Below are 8,850 nucleotides of genomic sequence, written 5' to 3'. Positions count from 1 at the left end.
AAATCTTCAGTAAAACATTTGATGAATCAAATTTGTAAGAAGTTGTCGAAGATTTGAATTTGAATAATCCAATCATAACGTCAATTCGTACAAGAAACAAATAGACATGCATCAATTAAAGTAGTTTTTAAGAATTCTTCAGTTTGGTGCATTACTAAATATGAAATTACCGAAGGAATTGTAAGAAATCAACGAAAATTTTCGTATAATTTTTAATATTTAGTTACGAAGTGCATCTGTTTTTCGAGAATTTTGCTCCACTTTCGCAACGTATACGATATTTGATTTTCTTTCAAATTGCTTTTCGTAAGAACATTGTTGACTTTATTTTTATATACTACAAACATAAATAGAATCGAGTAAACTAATTGCTTTTGTTCATGGCATTGCTTTTTCGCTTGTTTAGTTTTTCGATTGTTTGTTCCGTTCGTAACGTAATAGTGCCATTTTTTTTTTCGTTTTGCGCCGCGTTCTTTATATTTACACACTAAGCAATTACGCGATGAAACGAATCGTCGACGAGATCGGAGGAAATAATAAACGGAGGAAAAGATAGATTAGACAGGGTAATTGTCCTTGGGAACATCTGCTTGATAAACTTGCAGCTCTGAACTTATCGTCGTTCTAAACAAGTTTGCGTTTTAAAAATTAATTCCATAATAAACTATGCCTTCTATTTATTCTCTTTCTCCTGCGTTTAAGCTGCTGCAAATTGTAATTGCAATTATTTTTAATACAGCGTGTTTCTTTCCTGCTGGAAAAAGTAATCTAATTGCGAGTTGCAGATATGTTGGTTGGATTTCTAATTAATGTGTAAAAGAGCATATGGATCCTTTTGCTATTTTCGCCTTTACAATAATTAATAGATGTTTTGAAAGCATTTTATTAATTAATTAACTTATTTATAAATCTTATATAATCATTAATAATAGTTTTGAAACTTCTTTCTTTTATTACTCTTTGTTTTGTTGATTTTGAGCTATTAAGATAATGAAAATATTTATATTCTGAATATTTCACTTATCGAAATGAATCTGCAACCATAGCAAATAAACGTTTGAAGCGAAAGTGGAGAAGGTGTTGTTTAGCAAAATGGAAGAAAGCAGAAAATGATTAGTTTGAATTGTGGATGTAGATGAAAGAATTTTAATTGTCTACATTGTAGAAAATGTTGCATTTTATACGTGAAAGAAATGTATTCTTGAAATTAAACATTTAATTATAATGATGATTAGAAAATGAAATTAGGTAAATGAAAAGAGCAGAAAACGTTTAGTTTGTATTGATCGGTAAATCATTAAAGAGAGTTGTAAGAATTTCAATTGAGTTGCATTGAGATGGAGGAATTAACTCTACTTTTATGCTTGATTGAAGCTTTGAATTTGTAAAGTTGAAACAAAAAATCACTACTAATTGAAACTACTATTTAGTCGGTTGTTGAAATTTAAATTTGTTGTTGGAACGTAATGGTGTGGCCATGACCATCGACAATGCTATTTCTGCATTACGTATTTAGTGTGTGGGGTTTTGTTGGTCGAGATCGATGGCCTAAATAGTTTTGCAATAAACAGGAGAAGAGAACGTTTAATTGTGTAAAACGCAAATAATGGATGACGTAAAGGACTCTTATATATGTATGAGAGAGAGGGAGAGAGAGAGTATGTATTACATAGTGTATGAGGTTGAAAAAAGGGAGAGAGGGTTGAATGTTTGTATATAGCTTTTGTACAAACATAGTTGGGAATATGCGCGACTGCGCCAGTCGGACGCCGATAACGGGCGTCTCGGCGCACCAGTCTCTCCTACTTCCCTTTCGACCGACGGAAGTTCCTTTGTACCTACCGTATGTTCATGCGGACGCCTTTCGCGAATCAGTTACGAAGCAGTTTAGTAGTTTCAGTCAGTTTCAAGCAAGCACGCACGCACGCACGCATTTATCTATTTCATAGCCAATCGAAACTAATAAAAAAAAAACGCATTTACTAAACTCACTAATACAGAGAAGTAATCAGATTATCCGTTACGTAATCCAGGACCCAGTTTCAGTGGTGGCGATGGTCTGGTTCGTAGAGCACGTGCTGTTGCCGACATCATCATCATCATCATCGTAGTGAATGCGCTTTTTTTTGTAAATGATCATTTATACGCTGTAAATCCTTTTTGTTTGTTTTCGTCCTCGCCGGGGGAAAGAGCGAACGCCAAGTACGCGTCTTCATATAACCGCATTTAAGTTGCATTCCGAGTACTGACTGCAGTGTATAAGCCTGTTATCCTACTTTTCTACCTTCGCATTTCAGTTTCACCGAACGTAATGTGTACGTAATAATACTTGCTAGCATGCAAATTAATACGCTGATGAATGTCTTACTTTTGCCATCAGTCCATTTTTTTATTTCATTAATTTTATGCTGTTGTGTAGCAGCTAATAAATACAATAATAAGAATAAATATGTCATCTGTTGCAAAGGGCTTAACTATATCATTTTTCAATTAATATAAATTTGTTTTGTGATTATTTAGAAATTTGTGATTTCGTTTATATATTTTAAATAATAAATTGGTATAGATTTTGAAAAATAGGTAATTCAAGTAATGATAATAATGATTTACAAAAAAAAAATAAACTTTTATAACTATATTTCCTATTGTTTCATATTATATTCTTCATTTTGGAATAGTTGTGCTCGTATGTAAATGATATTCTCCAAACGAATTTGTATGAAATGCCTACGCTTTTCACCCTCTCTTCTCTATCCATTCCATAAATTGCTTTGTTTTCACCTTTATTCATAAACCTTTGCTTTTTTTTACTGGTTTTGAAGGCTTAATGAGATCACGCTTATTTTAATTAGAAGAAAGAAAATAAAAGCGAGCTTCCGTTTTTATTTTCTATAAATTATTTCATTGAAATCTGCAAGCTCTCACATATATTTTATCCATTATTCGCCATTCATCCCTTCTTTATATCGTTGAAGAGGGCGTTGCAAGAGCTTTCTTTTCAGTCGGATACGTATTAAGACGTATATGCATTATAAATCGGAGACGGCTTTGGCTTTCATCCTCTTCGCCGTAAGCATTTCCACCTGTCCCGCGCATCCAACACTTTACAATTATTTACAAATGTCAGAATGTAACGTTTATTTTCTAATAGATAGATGTATCGATTTGCTTCATTTACATTCATAAATAGTTCATGTTTGATTTAATTATTAATGATACTTTTGATGTTGACACACAACAACGTTGAGCAGTAAAGTCCGCAGAGATTGGTCATTATTTAGTAGACTAAAGCGAAATGTAGATCGAAGCACGACGTTCCGAAATATTTAACAAACACTCGTGAAATCGATATTATCCGAACGCAATATCAGAAATTACGTTCACGATTAATATTTGAGTGATTTTTTTTGAATCCTTTAACAATTAATTTTCAATTTTATTTTATAAATATTAACGGATATTATTTTTAATTATAAACAACATATTTTCTTGCACTTTCATAATATTGTATATGTATTTTGATTTTGAAAGTATCACAGTTTTCTGTGGTGTCAGTGATTTTTTTTTTTTTGGAATCATCGACGTTTTCAAACGTTCAGACCTCGTTTCAGTGAATTTATTCGCATCTGTATAATAGTCTAAACTAAGCTCGAAGTCAAAGTGTTTTCCCCAAGTAATTTGCATACGGACTTAGTTAGAACTTGCCGCTTGCGTATTCCAATTACATAACAAATCCAAATTGTAAAATAATAATGAACGCTTAAAATATTACATGAAATCATTTGATCTTCATTTTAGATTAAGTTTAAGTGTATTAATAATGCATAAAATACTATATAGAGTGCGGTTTCGATCAGTACGTAAACTTTATTGAAAATTTCAAAATAATCTAAATTATAATTGAACAAAATATATTTAAAAATTATATTTTGTTCCAAATAATCCGGTATATTGACAGAACCAGATTACTAGAGGAATTGCTATAAACTATTTAATAAAATAGATGAAATTTATATTTTGCAATTAATTAAACATTTTTGTTCATGCAAATTTATGTTTTATTTTTTTTATATTTTATTTTTGCGAGTTGCGAATTCGCGCTTTGTAAACCATTTGCATTGAAAAAAAATGTACTGTATTTTGTGTGTTTGTGAACTCTTTATGTGCCGCAAAAATTTAAAAACCAAACAAGAAAACAGCGGTAACAACTCTTGCGTTGACCCCGTTCATTCTGTGACAAACTCGATTCACGAAACATGTGATATCTCATTTCTGCTGTTAATTTATTTATATTTGTTTGCTTGTGACAAGAATGATCTCCATGGTTTACTTGAATATTTACATGCGCACTTCTGGTAGCAATAAGTAAAGACCACTCGGAATAATCTCGCAACCGATTTACGAGTGGTTCAGGAAATGAATAGATATGCAATAAATATTATCGCTTTCTAAACAAACACTCAACAAATTGGTTTACATGTAACAAGTGTTTTCGTTGTTGTTTGTAATGTTAATTTATTGATAACGGTTAATGATGAGTACTTTCTTTACATAAGTTGAAACATAAATTTATAGTTTTAGTGTGTACGATTCTTTAGACCAGAAGTCTCCAAACCTACGATCCGCGGACCAAAAAAGTTGTAGTTGTTGATCAAGTTTACTAGTGGAAATCTGTAAATATTTTTTAGGATAAAAGTTTAAAATTTTCCATAGTTTTTGGGAAAGTAATCAATATGATTTGTAGTCAAATATTATGATTTTTTTATATGTATAATTTGGAAGGAAAACTCGTTATAAATGTATAAATATACCAGTAATTACATTCTTTTTATTATTGGAAACAATCAGCGTTTGTTGTAATATTGAATTATTTGTGATTGAATTACAGATACAGCACAGGATTAAATTTACAATAATAAAACAAAAAGATATCGTTAAACATTTATATAATAACTTTATTCGGTTTCCCGTATAATTCTACAATATAAATATTTGAAAATATATGTATACAATTAAATTAAATTGTATAGTATTAATTATAATGGTAATTGCATTATGCATATTTTGATTAATATTGCGACATCGGAGTGCGGTTATCTCCTGAACTATGCAGCCGTTGTAAGTTATTGCGGAATTCAACGGGTTTTTAAACTGCAATTTTCAAGTTTGTTCACCGATAAATTTAACGAATTTAATATTTTACGTTACGCGAATAATAGAGGTAATGTCGGAAGTATAAAAGATACTCTCGAAATCGCGGCGCTCTATTTCACTGTTTATAGCTTTATTAAAAAGCGAAAAAAAAATGAATAAAAATAAACGTAGTGTGTGTATTTTATATATGAACTACTAACCTAACGTATATATATATATAAAGAACACCGAGTACATAAAAGGGAGTTTAGCAGATTTTTGCGTTGCATATTGAAAATGTTTATTAATTCATAAAACGGGAGGTGAGTGCTAAATGCAAACAGGAAAATAAGTTTATATTTGGTTCTCCTTGTTTTATGACCGTCGGACATTTACATTTTATTACGTGATTTTGATGGGTGATAGGTGGAAAAAGAAGTGAATAAAAATAAATAATTATCGCGTTTCAACTTCGCTATGCTTTATTGAGTTTTTGCCTTTGATATGCGAAACCCGGCGCATCCACCGTATCGATGCTATGCGAGCTTTGTGTTATTGATGAACACGATATTATTATTTTATATCGTACTTATACAAGTAAATTGTTTGAGTACTCTAGTTTCGTATAGTATGTACTTGTAGAAGTTACTTGGGAAGGAGCGCTGGGTAACTTTAACGTTTATGAGTAAATTACATTTACTTGTCATATACTTTTAATATATTTACTTTTGAAATAATTTGACAAGCATCACGTAATGACAGATAATATTTGACAATTGACACAGCACTAAAAGAGTTGAAAGCATTTTAGGGTTGAGCAACAAATAAATTGAAGAAATATCAAAATCCCCATTAAACCGTTGCGGTCCGTGGTTGTCATATAGCGATAACTTCGTCGTTATCGGGTCGCATCTCCATTATCTGGTCGGAGCAGACCCGACAACAATTCCTGACCTATTCCTGCGGAAGCTGTGTTTTAATTACTGCAGTTAATAAAGCCCCGGGGCTGCCGTTCGTCCGCCCAACCAACCAACCAACCAATCTAGTTCCTCCATCCGTCCATCTACCTATATACCTGTTAACCAGACCATCGCCAGATCCCATCTTCCTCATTACATCTCCAATCTCCTTACCCACCCATACCTCGTTTGCCAATAACAGCGAATGGAAAAATTTCGTTACATCCCGTTGTTGTTCGAGAATTCAATGTGTAAATTCACTTTTTTTTTCTTCCATTCATATATTGCCTATTCCGAACTATAAAACCGCTGCCTTGACTCCATTACAGAGGGCAATTCCATCTGAATACGCTCCTCCGAAGGATGCTTTCGATATTGCGATTGTTTTTTTTTTACGAGATCCGCGCTTATTTTCCGGATTCGTGTTTCAATTGAGACGCTTTTATGTTTCGGATTAAACTAATTGATTGAATTATCAATAGTTTTTTTTTTGTAGCGAGATACAGAAATGTTCCTCGTGAATAATGGATGTACTTAATGCTCAATGGTTGTTTTATTTTCCTAGAGATAGGTGCATCTCGGAAGATAAGTCGAGTTAACGTTCCATAAACGTCCGTCGCGGGTATGATTTAGGTACAACAGCGCGTGTCTTCCTGTAAATGCCCGAGTTACAGGACACCATAAATATCCAGTCGCCAATTGCTTCGGAGCATTGAAAAGAAGAAACACAACACAATTTCTCATCGACTCCGACATCGACATTGTCGTGTCGTCCCGGGCGACGACGGTTTCTACTTTATGGCACGTACATGCGAGAACGCATATGGGATTTTCTCTTCCGCCTCCCCTGAATATTAACTTATCGTACTTTACGTACACACCATATGATTTATAACCACCCTTTGCAAATACGAAGCAACCAAAGAAAAACAAAAAGGTAAACAAGAAAAGCAAAGCTTTTCAAAGTCTCTCCGAAGAGACCGGATTTAAACTCTTATTTACGATTTGAGGTACTGCACGTAATCTTTTTACGCAATTTCTAGCCTGGCCATTAAAACAAAGCCAGAAGATTTTACACCTCAAGAAAACTTTTCCGATCGCCGGGAAAATCCATTGAAAAGGATATAAAATATATATATGTTATTCTAACTTCATTTCCTGAGCCATAAATTCCGAAATGCAATTACTTAAGTTTGTAACTATTATTCCTGCTGAAAGCAAAAAAATGTGTATATTTATCATTTCTTATTTAATTGGTAATAATCTTCAGGGTTTTAAATAACGTTGAATGAAGCGAAAGTTTGTGTACAATTCTTAGTGAGTCGAAACTTAATTTCACAGGTTAGGCTTCCTGGGATATCAAATAAATTCCGGTGAGTTTTAGTGCTTTTATAAAATAAGGGAGGTCATTTCAACGGAAAGCTCGTTTCACCTGGCTCCAAATCACACACCACCGTCAGCGTTTCGCCGTCCCCCTTTCTTTTTTTTATAGAGGACCACCCACCCTCGAAAGACGCGATTAAAATAACATCACGTCGTGCGAAACTCTCGGGGTCCTTTTTGCTACGCGGCAGTTAGCAAGAGTGAAGGAGAATCCGAGCAAATAAAGCTCACGCACGGAACGCTTTCAAAGTATAATTACACGTTCTGAATTATTGTTATTTTATTTCGGACGATTTGCATAAACGCTTTTCAGGTAACAACTCTTACCTAAACTTACTTTTCAACCTCTATTCAAAATTGTATTTATATCAAATGTTGTTTACTTTACGTAACTTTGTATGAAGTACATTTTGGAGATTGAAGCTTTCCATCCCTTTTCCATTCACGGCAAAGTTTAGAATATATTAGAATAAGTTAAGACTAACACTTAATTTCTAGTTATTAATACATTTATTTTTCTGTTTGGGTCGTTTTTATAACGAAAATTCAGTGAATTACTAAATATGTTTATTTCTTCTCTACTAAAGTTTATACATTTTAAATTGATGTTTATGTGGTCATATATTTTTGGGTATTAAGATAACAAAAATGAATCATACAGATGACAAACATTTGTGCGTTTTCCGTGAATAATTTCTACACTCGCAACAACAACAACAAAATATATATGAATCCTTTTAGTCTGAATTTAGACTAATGATTACATTTTTGCATCCGTCGAAACGCATTAATCTTACTATACGCCCGAGAACGCCAAACAAAGACGTTCAGATAAGAACCGCGAAGGGCGTGGTAGGGTTTTTTTTTATTGTAATGTCTTTGTTCGAAACGCGGGGTTATAGGAAGTCGCGAAACTTCGCCTCCATTAATATCGTTTTGACATTCATCAAAGGAGAAGGGTTTCCGCACTTTGTGCAGCGCAAAAAACTTTATTTCTCAAGGATTGCCATTAACTAGCGACCTAATTGAATTAAATTGAATTCATTCAATTGAAAAACTAAAAAGTTTTGGATTTTCTTTCACAATTGAAATAATTGTAAACATTATTGAAATACAGTTATGTAATTGTTGCCATTTAATTTGGCTTTCTGCGGAGCTTGAATCTACACGATAGAAGTAAATCTGGGCCTAATGTAAATATTTAAAATTGAAGCTTTTTTTTTGGTAAGTGCGTGAAGGAGGGGTGATTTCCTAGGAAAGTTGATGGTTTATTGTCACGAAGCGTACATTGTGTGCTGTATGGGCAGATGCTTTCAGTTTGTTTATTATTGCGTGTGGGTCTACATTTACTATAGAGTTCGAGTGGTCCCCGTTG

The 8,850-nt window shown here is 33.1% G+C and overlaps 1 protein-coding gene across 1 annotated transcript in view; it reads left to right on the top strand.

Annotated features, from left to right (window-relative positions):
- Positions 1-1,824: 1,824 nt before the first annotated feature.
- The window catches only part of LOC108564080 (triple functional domain protein-like), a gene marked incomplete at its 3' end in the record, with an annotated part of 29,205 nt that continues 22,179 nt past the window's right edge, over positions 1,825-8,850 (top strand). The window contains exon 1 of the mRNA XM_017922986.1: positions 1,825-1,843. The remainder of the gene's footprint in view (positions 1,844-8,850) is intronic.

Source organism: Nicrophorus vespilloides, unplaced genomic scaffold, assembly GCF_001412225.1.
Source record: "Nicrophorus vespilloides isolate i.1.1-1 unplaced genomic scaffold, Nicve_v1.0, whole genome shotgun sequence".
NCBI classification, from domain to species: Eukaryota; Metazoa; Arthropoda; class Insecta; order Coleoptera; family Silphidae; genus Nicrophorus; species Nicrophorus vespilloides.
This window is presented reverse-complemented; position numbering and strand designations above follow the sequence as displayed.